Source organism: Colias croceus, chromosome 7 (assembly GCF_905220415.1).
Source record: "Colias croceus chromosome 7, ilColCroc2.1".
Taxonomy (NCBI): domain Eukaryota; kingdom Metazoa; phylum Arthropoda; class Insecta; order Lepidoptera; family Pieridae; genus Colias; species Colias croceus.
Window position 1 is genome coordinate 4,769,339 of NC_059543.1, and position 17,905 is coordinate 4,787,243.

Genomic DNA, 17,905 nt, shown 5'->3' on the forward strand with positions numbered 1-17,905 from the left:
TATACGGGATGTAAGTTTTCTATAGGCCCTAGAGTTACTCTATTAACCCAAAAATGCAATTTTTTTTCTTTTTAAAAACTAAGGAATGTTTCTTTGCAGCTAAATTTGCTATCTCCAGTATTTCAAGTAGGTACTTTTCCTCCAGGGCTCGCAAAATTCCACCCTGTATAATAAACACTAAAGAATATAACATAAATGTTTGCTTTTATTATTAGTTTTTAAGTAGCAACAGCGGCCTCGCCTTAAAAAGGGGAGTGTAATTAGCTTGGCAACTTAACTGATTAGAGTGAAGCACATTTAATTACAAAGACTGATAATTAAAAGAAGTTGTATGGTAAAACGAAACCGGTTATTTCGTCGAATGTTTTTCCATTTGCTAATGTATTTTTCATATTGGTTTTTGTTTACAACGCGGCGTGTTTGTCAGTTTTATTAACAAAATCTTGGATTATATTTCCGTTATCAGGTGAAAACAATACGCACTTTATTTTTATGCACCTAGGCTACCTAGAGACAAGCTCATCGCAAGTTTTCCGGAGCTTGGTAAGTATCCTTGAAATTATTTAAATCACTCATCAATATTGTAAAATATAAACCTAAATTAACTGATTAAGCTGTTATAAATTTATAAAGAATAGAAAAATTTAGCTGTTGTAAAAAACAGAAGTATAAATTCAAATTAAACTAAAAATTATAAAACAGGTAACACTTGGGAGTGTATTAAAATTAATAATTATTAAGGAAATAAGTAATCCGTCTTAGCCAAAGCAGCTATGTTATCCATACTGCAATCCCGTTGAGTCGTGCAAGTCTTATCGTGGCATCGCAGCACGATATTCTGGTTACCATTTTATTCACCAGCCAATTTATTGCAAGTTCCATCGCCTTTAATAAAATTATGGTTCCCTCAATCTGTATTAGCGGAACAACTATAATTCTAAGCTTACACTATCTAGACTAAGTACTTGACGATATATATCGAGTTCTAAACCTGGATTATATAAAATTTTATCTGATATAAAATAGGGTACAAATATTATATTTATTTTATACAAAGTGGAATAATATGACACCAAAGTAACTTCCTCATTTCAAAAGCGTGCACAAGAAAATAATTTTAATACACCTGTTACTTATAAGAATTTTATTTTGAAAATTGGTTATCCGGTGCTCATAAGCATATACTTTAACATTTTAAAATTATAAAATAATTAATCAATTGCTAATTTTAATTGTTCAATTGTTTGGCAATAAGATGCTCAAACATTCGCATCAAAAAGTTAAAAATGTTTACGGCCTTACGCCATTCCCTTGAAACCAGTCTCATATACGTATGAGCTTAATGATTTATCATTACATTTTGAGAATGCCGTCCTCCCACATCTATAATCGGGAACCGGGATGAGACCGGTCCCAACTCCTTATTCCCGATATCTTGTCTTCCAATTTTGTCCCTGGAAATTCTTAGTTAAAAACTATCTATTGTTTGACCGATGTTACCCTTTTTATAAGGTCAGTTTGGAGAAAATTTATTTGATGGTATTTGGTTTCCCAATATTTTGTTGGTACTGAATCCTTTATTAGGAAAAAGGTAAAAAGGTTTCTTTCAAAAAGTTTGGTACGGTTTACTTAATATTTTCCCTAGTTCCATAGTGAAACATAGTAGGTATTACATTATCTGTGTTAAAACTATCTTTAAATCTTGAGGGCTTAGGTTTCGGTAATCGTTTAATCATTTTTTATGATATAAGCATTTTTCTCGTCTTAATAGCTATTAAGTATCTGTTCCTAGTTTTAATAAAGCTAATAATTTGCATTTGCTCTTAATAGAGCAGAGAAAGTAAGGTCCTTACATAATGTTACAAAATATCCTGGTGGCTTAACTACATGGTTATCGGTTATTCAATTGAACAGATATACAATTTACTTATGTACTATAAACAGTTACCTAACTAGGTTAATTTATGTTTGGAATATCTTTTGTATAAAAAGTCAAAATCTTATTTGGACCCTCGCTAACATGGTAATGCTTTTACGCCTACATAACTTACTATCTTCACCCTGATCCATAAAAATGTATTTAATTACTATATTGAAAACGGGTGAAAGTATTCATAGTTATAATATAACAAAAAGTCTTGTAGTTTTATACAAAAATATTATTAAAAAAACAATATTTAGGTGCCTATATGCGGATACTTACCACAATAATATGAACAAATTTACAGTAATTTATCATAATTAAAATTAACCTTTACGTAGGCAGTTGGTATCAATGCTATTTCTTATATTGGTCATAACTGCTTCTAAAATGTAAAATTGTTTCACCTTACCTTGTCTTACTTCCTACATAGTATTAAATTATTACAAAATACGATTGTTTTATGTAGGTGGAATAGTATGCTATGTAAATTAGAAAAAATAATGGAAACGTGACACTGATAAAGATAATAAAAACTTTACAAGCAAACGTTTGCTCGATGGATGTAATATTGCTTCATTTCTACTATGTATTAGAATTTACTTCACAGTCGTTTTATTGATTGTATTGTTTATTTATAGATATATTTTTATATACTTACGTGAATAAATTGTAAGAAATGATTTACTTTATCAATTGAAGGTATTTTGTATTAAATTTTGTCTGAAAGTTACCTTTACATTTAAATAATATAATATAGTATAGATAATATTGTTATGATAAACAAATATTTAACTAACTCTATCGCTTATTACTGCACCACCTTTCATTTGAAGATTACCTGAAACAACGTATAAAATAACAATTAAAAATACATCACCAAGAATGTCTGAAAATAAAAGTGTATCACGATAAGCGAATAACAGGTTTAATACAAACATATTACGTCGAATATTACAATGTTTCCACTGCATAAAACATTGCACAAATATTATGTTAAATACATAAAACATAGCAAATATTATGTTAAATAAGTTTATTTCTAATTTCAATTTAAATTATGGCTGATTTTTCAATCCTTGGTTAAAACTTATTCATCGAATAACGTATTAAACTCCCATTTCAAAAATGTATGTAATTGTCCGTATTTGACAGTTTATAGGTGACATTTTAATATGTTCGTGTACATTATTGGACGGATAAATTTTAACCAAGGATTGAAAAATCGACTCTTAATGAAACTCTATCAATCTGCATACCTCTCCCATTAAATTGAAACAACACGATAACGTTACAATTTTTACACTGCTCCAGTTTAAACCACCTTGAGCTAAGGCTGCGACCTATTTCTTTGGTTTTGCGAACTTACATAAGCCATCCACACTTTTCAATAACGTAGGTATATACTATATTGTATACGTGAAAACATCCGATCTCACCAGACTTTTAACAGATTTTTCAGCAAAAATAGCACAATATTAGACGTGAAATTATAGAGTGCTAAACAATTTGCTTTATGAATTATCGCCATGTGACGTCAATATAAAGACTATTAATGTTTCGTAAATTGTGTGAACAACGCTTCGCCGCAATAGAATAAGCACTTGCCAAAATTTTCTATGCATAAATAATATATGTTTCTACATTTCAGCTAAATTATTGGGTGATTTATAAATAATATAAAAGATTTACAACTGTTATTATTAACATCGCCGCAACATTTTAGAATATAATAACAAAAATGACGAGTGCATCTTCATTTCTATGAAATCAGCTAGATAAGTTATAATGGCTACTTTCTTTTCCTTTTACAATATCGAGTGAACATAGCATTGTGCAATGTGCATCCCTTGCTATAATTGTCTGTCACCCTGGTTACATAATTCATTTCACTACTTGACACTATGGTCGGGCCCGATTACTTTATGACCCAAAACCGACAAAATTTACGAGTTGCTTTTCTAAGATCATCACCGGTATTAGTCACGAACGAGCGGTTTTGATCATTCGATTATTGAATTTATTTATGAGCGTAGGAAATCGTTCAGGCGGAATTACGATTATCGACTTATAATTCGATTATTACCTTTTTGATAGTAATCGCAGCCATTTCTCACGAGAGGGTTGATTATAAAGAGATGCTCAGAACAGGGATGCGTTTGATGTTTTTTAGTTAGTTGGGAAAATATGTAATTTATATGTGAATAGATTATAGGGGTGCATATGGGGGTGTTTGAAGACCTCTTTAATTTTTAAGTACACTTAAACATCCCTAAGTAGCAACGTATAGACATCGTATAATACTTGGTTGAAATTAGAATATCGAATACATTATTATTATTAAGAATTATATCGCATAAAAACTGTATATCCTTACTACAATTATTATAAAAACATTAAACATAATATAATTATATTTAATGACCATGTGGTCATTATCATACATTTCCTTAAATATTTTTAAATGAAAGAAAACACGCGACCATCCGCTTACCGTCCCTGTATAAAGAATGCAGAATGAAGGCTATTGTATTAAAGAATCAGGAAATGTGAACTCTGCCCCTATCATTGTTTGCGATGTAGGATGTTATGGTGAAATTGATAATTTCTGCGGAAACTTTCCCCACTCGTATAACTCGCTAGTTAGGAACTTTCTCTTGGCAAAACATCAACCATCATCTCTTTAAACAATATGTCCTTTTTATTATGATCGTTTACCTCTTTTTATGTCAATTCAATTTTCATTAAATTTCAATTGAAAGAGCGACAACAGTTAACATATTTTGTATATAAGTATAAATATTTTCAGAAAATAAAACCCGTTATCCTATTTATAAATTACTATTGAGAATGATGATCTATAATATAAAAATGAATCGCAAAATGTGTTGGTAAACGCATAACTCGAGAACAACTGAACCGATTTCGTTAATTCTTTTTTTTATCACATTTCTTGAAGTACGAGGATGGTTTTTATGGAGAGAAAACGTAAAAATGTACCACAGGCGAAGCCGGGGCGGACCGCTAGTTGAAAATAAAAACTTGTTCCTAAACTTTTATCTATTTGTTTCAAGCGTGGCTTAAAAACTTTGTGGCGTGTGTCCCATTGACCCGTTGCATTTAGTTTAACTAAAACACCGTATAATATATTTTATAGGAATGGAACACGTGGGTTCGGAACTACAGATTGATATCTAATAGAGTCGGCGCCAATCAACGGGGTGGTCTAAATTTATTAGACCACTGACTTTTAAGGTAAATTGGGGTTAGGTATATGTAAACCTAACAAAATACGAATAAAATCACAGAACATATAAACCTCTCTTTATAATATGTTCTGTGAATAAAATAGTATTGTACTACAAATATCAAGATAATTAGACCACTTAAAGCATCAAGAGTCTTTTTGCGTATATTATCGTAATAAACTAGTAGGTTCCTACCCACCCACAAAAATGTGTAAGGGAATAAAACAAACCGATATTCAAATTAATTGCATGCATTATATTGAAGGGTTTATTGGGGTAAGTTTACCAGAACGAATTGTGACATAATATGGTGTGTAGAAAATTGTTCTAAATATGCAGTCTACCGTAGATTGTTTTATTTTTATTTTGCATTTTTTTATCATAACATCTAGGTATACCTATACTAACACATACAAATTTTTGAAGAACACATAGCTAAATTGTTTTAAATAGTTATTCATGCAGGCGGATCTCTGACTAGGACTAGTCAAGGAGCCATTGGATTCATATATTAGCAATATGTTGATTTCCATTAAATAACATGTTCACTTCTATTTATTTCTACTTTCACTATGACAGAAAGTTATTGGGTATGAGTGTTGCGTTTATTAACCATCGTCAGCGGTAACATCTATCTTTAATACCATTTAGAAGTGTATAGTAAATACCTAATATTTAATTTATCTGCATCTACTGTATGATTGGTAAAGAAACGTGTTATGCAAAATTAAAACTTTTGTTCACTTAATAACGTTGAAGACAACAGTGAACAGGATATTCGTTCAAGCATGAATGACGTTTGTCGTTTATCATTGCTAAACATCGACATCCCCACATTGGAATATATAATAACTACTTCAATCCATTTGACCCATATCAGTCTAAAATATGTTGAGTAAAATTCTGCAAAACTTAACCTATAAGTTAACAAACTACTAAAATAAACTGGTAGTTCGCTGAGTGCTCGTGTCTGCACTCAAAGCTTGTACCAATATAACTTAAACCAGTTGATAGCGAGTCGAAAACTTGCCGGGATAACATACAACCTCCGTAAGAGGTAAGAACGGTACAAAATTTACGAAACTGCGATATTACGCTCTATGAAATGTATGAGCTTGAGAGGAGTTTGCGAAACCCGACACGAACCAAGAGGAGCAGAATAATGCATTGCTTCAGTAAGAGGGTTATTATAATTAGATTAGTACAATTTGTTTAGTGGTTCGTTGGTTTATAAAACTTTGTGTAGCTACAAAAGTTTCTTGATAAAAATTTTCAAAAATTTTCTTGTACAACTTTTATTCCTCCAGCCTTAAGGCGGTGAGCTTTTTTATAACATTTGATAAATAACTTTTTTTTTCTTGAAAATAGGTACGTACTCTTTCATAATATTTGCTACTTTATTCAAAGCAGTAGATCCAGAAAGAAATGAGTTACTCCATTTCTATTAGTAGTTTGTACCTACTCTTTTTCTGCTGTTACCCATCTATTTTGTTGAAAACGACATTATTGCAGACTAGCTTCCGCCCGCGACTCTGTCCGCGCGGATGTCGGTCTTCGCGTGGATGGTTTATTTCTCCATTTTGAGTAACTCTGACAATGACATCTTATAAATATCTATTGGACCCAAATACGGCTAGGCCTATAATAATACGCAACGTATGTTCGCGGTTCTACAGAACAACGTCTATGGATAAAACTGAAAAATTAAGGTTTTTTTTCTACGTATTTTTCCAAGATAAAAAGTATCCTATTTTACGCCCAGTATAATAAGGTATAATTATACCAAGTTTCATCGAAATCGAACCGTTAGTTTTCACGTGATGCCCGAACATACAGACAGACAGACAGACAAAAAAATTTTTTAATCACATATTTGGGTTTGGTATCGATCCAGTAACACCCCCTGGTATTTATTTTTTCAATATTTTCAATATACAGAATTGACCCTTCTACAGATTTATTATATGTACTAGCTTCCGCCCGCGACTCCGTCCGCGCGGAAAAATTAAGAAAAATTAAGTTTTTTTTTTCTACGTACGTATATTTTTCCGGGATAAAAAGTATCCTATTTTATGCCCAGGATAATAAGAAATAATTATACCAAGTTTCATCGAAATCGAACCGTTAGTTTTCACGTGATGCCTGAACATACAGACAGACAGACAGACAGACAAAAATTTTTTTAATCACATATTTGGGCTTGGTATCGATCCAGTAACACCCCCTGCTATTTATTTTTTCAATATTTTCAATGTACAGAATTGACCCTTCTACAGATTTATTATATGTATAGATATAGATGAGCTATACAATATGTAATTATATATTGTGAAAGTGTCATCCAACAATCTACTGAGGCTTAGTAACGAGACAAAGAACGTGATCCACCTCAGTGGGTCAAGACTCAACTCGATGATATTGTATTCGTTTTGTAGTTAAATTTCTACTGGTGCCTAGTTTGTGTTTTATCTGGTAAGATATTCTTTAGGTCTGTATTTTGATTTTCTGGTGATTTATAGTGGTTTTAATAACCAACTATTAAGCCTAATACTAAAACCTTTAAAGGCGAAAGATTTGATACATACGGTAAGTTGTTTGTTTTATATAAGACGAAAATCTCAGCTAATCACCACCACTATTCGTTAATAGAAATTAATCCAGAATGTCTATTTAGTATGAATTTTGATCCTATAAGTTAGATAAGACAGAATATTTTCTATTTTTTCAAATCACTACCCTTAGGCCTTACAACAAAGTTGTCGTTCGCGTCATATAAAATCAATCAATATCAGAATACAGTTTCGATATAGTTATAATGAATCAGATGCCCTCACTGGGGGAGGGAATCGCCCTCTATTGACATTATAATGACATCGACACGTGTTCTTTGGCCCTCCACGATATAAGTTGAATTAAAGCTTAATAAGGCTCGGAATTCAATGTTTGTGTTACGAAGTGAAAGATAAGAGAATTAAGACATAATTTATCAATAAAAATAACAATTAAAATATTTTATTTATTTTCAGGTCTCTCGTAATTTTTCCTAAATCTCAACCTTCCCTCAATTCTCGATGTAGATCCTTCTTTATCCTTTTCTTTTTCCTGAAAATGTAGGCTTGAGATCTCTCACCTATGCAAATGTTAAGGTGCCGTTGGTAATCTTTACACCAGCTCATTTATGGTCTATAACTTATATCAAAACATTATAAAACTCTGTTAACTTGTTGTCTCCTCATTTCTAATTCGTAAAATTAAAAATTAAATTAGGTAAGACAATGTGAGATTATAAAAAATCCATAATAAAGTTCTGAATCACACAGATTTTGTGACAAATTATATTAATTTTCTAATAATCGTCTAAATTTCTAAGGGTCGTACATATAAATTTTAACTGCACAACTTGTGTGACGAGGGGTACAAAAATCAATATTGGTTGTTAGGTGAATCGATGTGTGATGGAATCGTCGCTGGGCCGTCCGTAACGCGTGATTGCTTCTGCTACGGCTGGAAAAATACCAACCTGTGCTTTAAATTCTTTTTAAATTGATGACAAATTAAAGCATTTTAATTAGTAAACATTATAACTACATTTTTCATAAACCATAACAACTCTGTCTCTACAAATTACTCCACTCGCTATAGAGTATAGCTCTGACTGGGCCTGTTTTACCGAGGAATAACGTTATTTTCATTTTTCTACACGTAAAATACTTAATTTTAATTGGTTAAGTACTTTTTGAATTTATCCATTACACACAGAAAAAAAAAACTAATTTTCCCCTTAATATTAGCAGAAATACTTTGCTGTTTGTTCTATCTTCAATCTTGACCACAGATTAGATCTCTTGATGTACCTAGATTTTATCGATAACTAAACCGATTGCTTTTGCTATCCTAATAAACACATTACTATAAAATGCCATCAAAACAAAAACGACCACAACCGTTACCAGCACATAAAATGAATTTTATTTTGCCACGTCTATTTCAGTCGCTATAATGATGCCATTTGCCGGCCATGCCTATGCCCAGAAATCGTTATTACGGTCCGCCCCCATAATATCTACGAGTAATCTCACTGTCATGGTGACACGCAAGTGTTATCGTCTAGAATCTGGCGTTATGTGACTACTAGCTTTCCGCCCGCGGCTTCGCCCGCATTTTCAAAGAAAAACCCGTTCCCGTGGAATTTTCGGGATAAAACCTATCCTATGTGTTAATCCAAGTTAACCTCTATATTTGTGCTAAATTTCATTGAAATCAGTTCAGTAGTATTTGCGTGAAAGAGTAACAAACACACACATACACATCCTCACAAACTTTCGCATTTATAATATTAGTATAGGATACAAATGCTTCATATAATAAAATAATATAATATGTAGTTGAAAACTCAAAACACGCTTTAAATAAACCCATTAAATTATTGGATTGTCACTGATGCATGATAAGTGTACAAAGTTTGAATTAAATCTGTGGTTAAAATTGTCATGTCTCGGTGTTCGCTACCACTTTTCTGAAATGACTTTAACGAGTTTTATGTAATTTTTTGTGCATAGGTCCTGAGAATTGGCTTGCATATAATTATATAGGAGTATGTATTTTCATACGCCTAAATGATAAGGTTGTATGGTAGGCGGGCAGAACAACGTTCGCCGGGTCAGCTAGTTCGTCAAATTAAGCTGACGATTCACACGTGCTTCAAGTAGTGATTAGTCATAATACTAATCATCATTATCTATCTATTATAATATGTTTTGTTATCGTCGTTTTATTAATTTTAGTTTAACGAGCACGTGTTTATTATTAGTTTAATATTTTGGAGTCGTAACTCCTAAGGTGCAAGCGTCGTAAAGTCTGAGGATGTGATTTAAAACTAATATAATATCAGGTTGAATATTTTTTAAGGATTTTTACAAGAACAAGCAAAAGAAATTCTTAGCAAAGTTTACTTCTTGACTCTACATTATGTTATATATAATATAATAATAATTATGAGGAAGTATTGGTAATGACAGCTACTTCCGTTGTCCTTGGGATTATATGGAGAATTTATTGTTTGCAATTTGGTACTTATCTACTAAAAAAATCATTGTGACATACAATAATTGTAACAACTATGACCACAATATTTCCTTAACAAAAGTACCAAGAGGGATAAGCTGTGGACTTGTGGAGCTAATCCAATATAACAATGCGACCAAACAAATACTAAAATAATTTCTAATCCATCGTAAAAATGACACGCCAGTCAATTTTACATTAGTTATGCGTGACAAACTCAAAGGTCACGATGATAAAAACGCTAGCGAACAAAATGTTCAAGGTAGGGGTCCAATTAAAATGTATTTAAAAGATAATCTTCATTGTCAAAGCCGGTGAAGTGTTATCTATTCAAAGTCAGTAATAATAAATTTTAACTTACAAGACATGAGGTCTATGACGAAGGGAGATGATTAGTCTCTGCATTTCTTAATGTATTCATATTTCATAAAAAATAATAGTTTGGTAGGTACCTCTTTAGAAACAGCATTCGAAGTAAAGATGAACGCAAACAAAAGAATGTTAATATTATGTATTATAATAAACAGTCTCAAAGACGATTGGGAATTTAAGATGTGACCTCAAGCTAATTGAAATTGACGTTAGTATTCTTTTGTTCCTCAATTTTGTTAAGGTAAGTAATCATATTATGAGATACACATTTAAAAAATGGGTTTTAGTTTATACAAGAAAAATAAAATTAAAGTATTAATAAAATATTAGAGTACGATCCTTTATTTTTTATAAACAACCAATTTTAATTTGATATTCTAAAACGCAACTTGGTAAGTAATTCTATTTATGGCACAATTTGAAACAGGAATTGCGCAAAAAAAAACACAAAAAAAATAAAGTCAATTCACTGAGGTTTGGGAACACGATCGGGGATTCAGTAAGAATTATTAAGTAGGGCATACAACCCTTGGATATTTTATTTTTATGTATTTCTTACTGGGGATGGGGCTCAACATAAAAATACACAAGGTCCTATCATTGGCGAAATTGCAAAGGGTGACACCCAAAAATAAGAGGGTGTAGACTTAGAAACGTCTTATTTTTTTGCATTTTTTCTTGTTTCGTACATTTTTTGTATGAAATTGTTTGACATGTTTATAATAACTTGTATTAAGTTACTTTTACGACAAGCTTTATTTTAACAAAATATGCTGATTACATTTTCGTTGGAATAGAATGCAGAGTAGTTCAATGTTGTTTTAACACGAAGTAAAACAAACGAGAGGGCTGTTTTAACTCAGCGAACGAGTATCACAAATTTCAACAAGCAGTTATACACTGTTTGCTTCAAATACAGTCGGAAATTCCTATCAGCTTTATAGGCATTTAATTAACTTATCTTCCACAGAATCTGCATAATGGGTGTGAAATTAGACCATGTTTGATAACAATTAAAGAGAAAGAATACCTAGTTTTATTTGTTGACGAACATGGGTTTATACTTTCGCTACAAAATAAAATCCACATACGGAAATTTGCGAAAATATGAGCATTATCAAGACTTGAGAGAATTCTGTTATCTTGTAAAGACCCCCAAAAATACCCTTCGAAATCTAAACTGTATCACGCAAAAGATTTTGACATTCAAACAATGAGCATGGGCCAAGAGCGACGTACGATCAAGAAAACGCTGGCAGCTCTATAGAAATAACAAAAGGAGATGCCGACAAAATACATTTGACAAAACGGAGCTGACAGATGTTACTCGAGCCGCTTGTGTATTTTATAAGAAAACTGGAATCTTTATAACTAAGCTTCCGTATTGCAAAACCAGTTTAACGAAAATAGGCGCACCGCTATTAATAATATTTTGAAGTTCTTTCAAGTTCATGAGAAAACGTTTTAGACTGTTAGAAGTGGGAGACTTTTTACCATTATTCAAACTTTTTGGGTGGAGATTATTAGCGTTCATAGAACGAGAGATTGAGGTCGCTAATGAGACTCTTTAAAAATAATCGCATTATAATATTTTACAACGTTAAACGTTTTGTCGGATTTGATGTGTATAAAGCTGTCAAATTGTCAAACATTAAAAATCACGCGCATTTATTTAGTAAGTTTTGACACATGTATTCGGGGGCTTAGCTAACCCTTTCTTGACATATCAATGATGGGAACAATGGATCTATTTCTGCAACCACGCGCACGCATTCCTCGTACCTACGGCGATCGAAATCATTTTTAATTTCAACTGCCCTTACTCGTTTCTGCGATATTCCCACAGAGTATCGATTTCTCGATCTTATAACGTATTTGACACCAGCTACGAGCGCGGTCGATAGCATCAAAGATCGCTGATAGCATTCAAATGCAGAGCACGCGTAGTGATGACCTAAGAAGACATGATATTGCATTCACTGGGGATGATTTGTTACTAAGTGAATGGCAAATGAATTAATACTGTATAGCTGTTATAACATGCAAACTGCACACGATTCTTGATTGTTTTCATTACAGTGCGTGAACTTTAAATTATTAGAGATCCGTAAATGCAAATCCTCTGCCCTTAAGGCATCTAATTAGAACATTTGAATGGGGATGTGAAAGTAAATAGAGTATTTTTTATTTTATTTCTAGGGATTTAAAGAGTTGCAATAATGTTCTATTGTTGGATGTATCCTGGGGCACTCCTTGTACAATATGTTTAGTGACGTATAAAGGATTTTGGCACCAACAGACGATTTGAAAACTGGTTCTTGGGAACAATGCTTCTGATAGGGGCTTCCGTGTGGGACGGTCAAATACAAGAAAGAATAACAAATAATTTTCAAATGAGCCATGAGCTAGATATTGTTTGTGGGGCAAATAGGTCTCTGCAAACTGTATAGCATTAAAGAAATTGAAAATGACATGACTTTAATCTTTGATGCTATCTTTTTATGCTCTATCATTATTTACCTATTTCTATTACATTAGGCCAAATGCACTGTTTGTAAACAAACACACAGATCGTGTTCCAAATATAGCGCTTTTTTATTAATTTATTGCAGAGAAATATAATAGGTATTTAATTATATTATTTTTTCGTATAATATCAAATCATTTTGAAACGTTCTTTCGTTCGCAAGACGTTTAAAAACAAGTTTTGTATTTATCTCTACTTTGTATGAGATAAATTATCCGATTCGTAATGTATATTATTCAACAAAACAAGAATATATATTATGCATGAAGCGGGCCACATAATGATCTTGCACTCGCAATGCAAATTTGTATTAGACCGTGAACTAAACAAGATGCTTTGAATAGCTTTTAAAATATATTCAACACACGTCCGAGCAACGAAACAAGTCAGGTTTCAAATGTGACAATAAATAAATAAAATTTTCATATTGCATTACAGAGTTAAAAGTATTTTAACTTTTCTAATGAAACCATTTTGTCACGTAGAGAACGTACTAGAAAATATAACAAAGTTTTGTTGTTTTTGATATAATATTATATCTGCAATAGTCTAATGGAAAATAACCCTAACATACCTAACTACGTATGTTATAACGACTAACAGTATCCTTTTATATTACAAAATATGTAGAGCTCTAGCTCTATCTATATTTTCAAATATACAATCACAAAGACAAAAACAAATCTAAGCCAACGATACTTATTATTAAAATGTATTTTTAATCCGTATAATTCTTATAGCATTCCACTTTCGCACGTTAACAGAAACGAGTAAGGTCGCACAATGGGAGTGTGCAAATTCGCAAATGACATGACCAGTGACCAGCCATTTGGCATTCACGCACACAAAGTAAAAAGATGTTAACACTCATTATAATATAGCCGTTCTGGTTTTCGTTATATAACCCCATATTTGTGTATCATTTCAATATTTATCGCTATTATATTTAAATATATGAGTAAGTACCTATAGCTTTTAGAGTTGTGGCAAAAAAATTGTTTTTGAAACGTAAACAATTATGACTCATTTACGTGTAGGTTTGTTATTGTTCATAAAAGAATTAGGTATTGTCCAGTAATCAGTTCTAATGAGAAATAGGTATTTAAAAGGAGGTTATATTATTTTGAATTAGATCTAATTACAGCGAAACACCAATTATTAATTAACACCATGTTATGGAAAGCGTTATGTTTATTTTTCCAATTTCTAATACCTATTAATGAAAATAATTAAAAATAAAATTGAAATAAAAAAGTCACAATTAAACAGAGTTGGTAACGCATTTATAAGAAGGAAATATTAATAAGGATCATTAAATAGTCGTTTACATAGAAACCTAATTGTTGCATTCTATATTTAGGTACTTACCTATTGACATTGGTCATTTACCTTGGTTTTTGTGTTCTTAAATTTTGGTTTATTTCTATGGAGGTAAACTTTGAACAATACTTCTCGCATGACTGGACACATTTCTATCAAGAATATAACTGTAAATTGAAGACTTGTCTAATCAGCTAAACACGAATACGAATTGTTAAAAGAATTGAAATAGTAACGTAAGAGGTAGGTACAGCCGCACACGTATTATAGCGTAGGTAGGCTGTATCCATTTTGATGTGCAATCATTGTATCTTAATCATCCAGAAACCCACTTAAATCTGACCATTATGAAATAAACAATAAAAAATACTAGATGACAAATTTTACTTGTATAAAGTTAACTAATAAATACGAATATAATTAATATATCAAAACAAAGTGAAGTTAATAAAAAAATAATGCAATCAATTGTTTTTTTTCTCATACTTTTATAACGTTGGAAAATTTCGCGCAATTAGCCACTACTCCGATAGCCGTGATCGTCTAGTGGTTAGGACCCTACGTTGTGGCCGTAGTAACCCAGGTTCGAATCCTGGTCACGGCAGTGTGAAACACTGTCATGGTGGAGTTATATTTTTATTTTTTTGATTTAACTTGTTTTCGATTTAGAATATTCATTTATGTTTTCTTGCTATAATAATGTTCTGTGAAAATAACTATTTATTTGTTACATAATATTTTACTGCAATCATGTTACATAAAATAGCAAGAAATTCTGTCCTCATATTTAGTAAAAAAAATGCATGAAAAGTCATTATAAAAAGCACTTACTATTCATTACCTAATATCAAGGGTTTAGAAACTGAAGACGTTAGATTAATTAATATTTATCAATAATGTGCCATTAAAATTTTGCTTTTGAAAATATACTTTTTTTTCACTTACTATTTTATTTTTATATTGTACTGATCGAAAACAAATTAAAAAACTATAATATTTTGATGTAAATTTTAATAAAAATATAGTAATTTGGTTACAGTGCCATCTATGCGTAGTTTAAGGTAACACTATCATGTTTAACATGATGTCATTGTTTAAGAATATTTCCATAGGGGGCGCTTCTGAGATAGCGCCATCTAGTGACAGATTGATGAAGCATTACGTTGCAGGAGTAAACATCGCCATCTAGTGAGATTTTTATAACAAAATATATAAATATTTTTTTATAAATATTAATATGTTACGGTGTATTTAGTTAGTAGGTACTCGAAAGTCGAAAATAAATTATTATTTTATTTTAAAATTTCCCTATGGAGGGGAGGTGGAACTAATTAAATGAGTTTTAAAAATTGAACCACAGACTATAATATACTACGTATACAAATTGAACGAATCAAATAAATTTTATAAATTAGAATTTATAAAACAATATGTTTCTACTTATCTACTTAGATATTGTTAAAAATTATGTTGAACGAATTACTCTTGGAAATAAATCTATCGATCTTTGAAATTCTCCTAAATTGATACATAAACATTTTTTTACTATGGTGCCAAAAATAAAAAAAAAGAAATCTACCAACAGGAAAAGGTTACAAAAATGAAGCTTGTGGATAAAAGCTTCTCAAAACATATCGACTAATTGTAACCCATCTGATATACCTACCTACTATCACAAAGCCTGCATTACCTTAACGAATTGCAAAACTTTACCGCTGAGGGAGATAAGCGAAAACTGATAAGATTAGATTTGGTTAAGCTTGCATGTATGTAATTTATTATTCCTAATACAAACTCTCATACAACATTATTTAGATGTTTAAACTGGAGAAAAAGATTTATCAAATTTCTAACTTAAAAAAGTATAGCTATAGGTACAATAATTATTCTGATAGAACATTAATAGGTATTTAGAAACAACAAACGTATTTCTTGTTATATTAACTTTTAAACCAATAACAAAGAGATAAATTAAAGTTTCAACTGAAAAAAAGGTAAGTTCATAAATAACACATGCGACGCGATATATCATTCATTCTCATTCCCAACTCTGTCTAGACTGTCACATATCATTCCATGTTTTTGTTCAGTCGTTCTGCTGTTATAAGTTCTAATACTGAGTATTGTGTAGAATACTTCTGTTTTAAAAGGACGGTAGTTATCTATAATACTTAATATTATAAATGCGAAAGTAACTCTGTTTGTCTGTCTGGTATTTAATCACGCCTAAACTACTGAACAAATTTTCATGAAATTTGGTATGGAGATATTTTGATACCCGAGAATGGAGATAGGCTACTTTTTATCCCGGGATAATGACGCAATCCCGGAAATCCCACGGGAACGGGAACTATGCGGGTTTTTCTTTGACTGCGCGAGCGAAGCCGGGGGCGGAGACCTAGTTATCTATAATTACTTATAGACGTAGTATATTATTATTAGTCTGTGCTTATAGATAATAACTTTAAGTAAAATTCATGTACATATAAGCTGTGATCACATAAAAAATAAATATAACTGGATGTGCATACGCCAACTCATATTTATAAAACTGTATTTAGCACAATACACAATATGTAACGACCTTTTGTGATCCTTATAAAGAGAAAATAAAAGTTATACCTATTTGTACAGATATTTATTAAGTACGCATTTATAACTATTCAATTCAGCATTACATGATTATACATATAGTTTGCCCATCTAGCCTATAATTGATTGCCTAAGCTTATAGCGTCATTTTACAATTTGATGCCACTGCTAAAAAGATATTATATATATCTGATTTTGTAGCTGTAGTAGATAATGATTACGTTTGTAATTGGTATGGACAAGACGAATTATTAACAGGTAAAGCTTTTAAATTCAGGGGAAGCTTAAAGCTTTTAGAGAGCGTCATCTTCAAGCGTCAATGCTGAAGTACCAATACAAGCTCAAAGTTAATTCTTATTATTTTCGTAAAAGCGATAATAAAATATTATTTTCTTCGACCCTATACCCTATAGACTTCCTCGATAAATGAGCTATCTAACACCGAAAGCATTTTCAAATCGGACGAGTAGTTCCCGAGATTAGCGCGTTCAAACAACAAACTCTTCAGCTTTATAATATTAGTATAGATATCTTCATAAAAAGTAGCGAATTAACAAACCGTCATTAACAAGATTCATCGTGGAAAAAAGATTAAAACAAATGTTTATCTTTTTTACATAATTACTTCAGAGTTTATTGTTTTTAATTAACTAAAGCAAACCCGTAAACGTTCATATAAATGTAAAACGGGAACATTGTTTTATCTTAATATGTTTACCGAATCTGTACAAATTCAAACCAAAAATGAATATTGTTATTTACGGATGGTTTTATAAAACAAAAATACCAATTATCGTCCTTATTAATAATTATTCTTTCTTTATTTATATTTCGGGTTATTATTTTCAATTTGTATAATCT

The 17,905-nt window shown here is 31.3% G+C and overlaps 1 protein-coding gene and 1 non-coding gene across 3 annotated transcripts in view; one reads left to right on the forward strand and one right to left on the reverse strand.

The window, feature by feature from the left end:
* The window catches only part of LOC123693376 (centaurin-gamma-1A), a 120,166-nt gene that overhangs the window by 44,573 nt on the left and 57,688 nt on the right, over window positions 1-17,905 (reverse strand). The gene's annotated exons all lie outside the window — the stretch shown is intronic.
* On the forward strand, window positions 14,985-15,056 carry Trnah-gug. Its single transcript has one exon. It is a non-coding gene; the product is annotated as a tRNA-His (tRNA).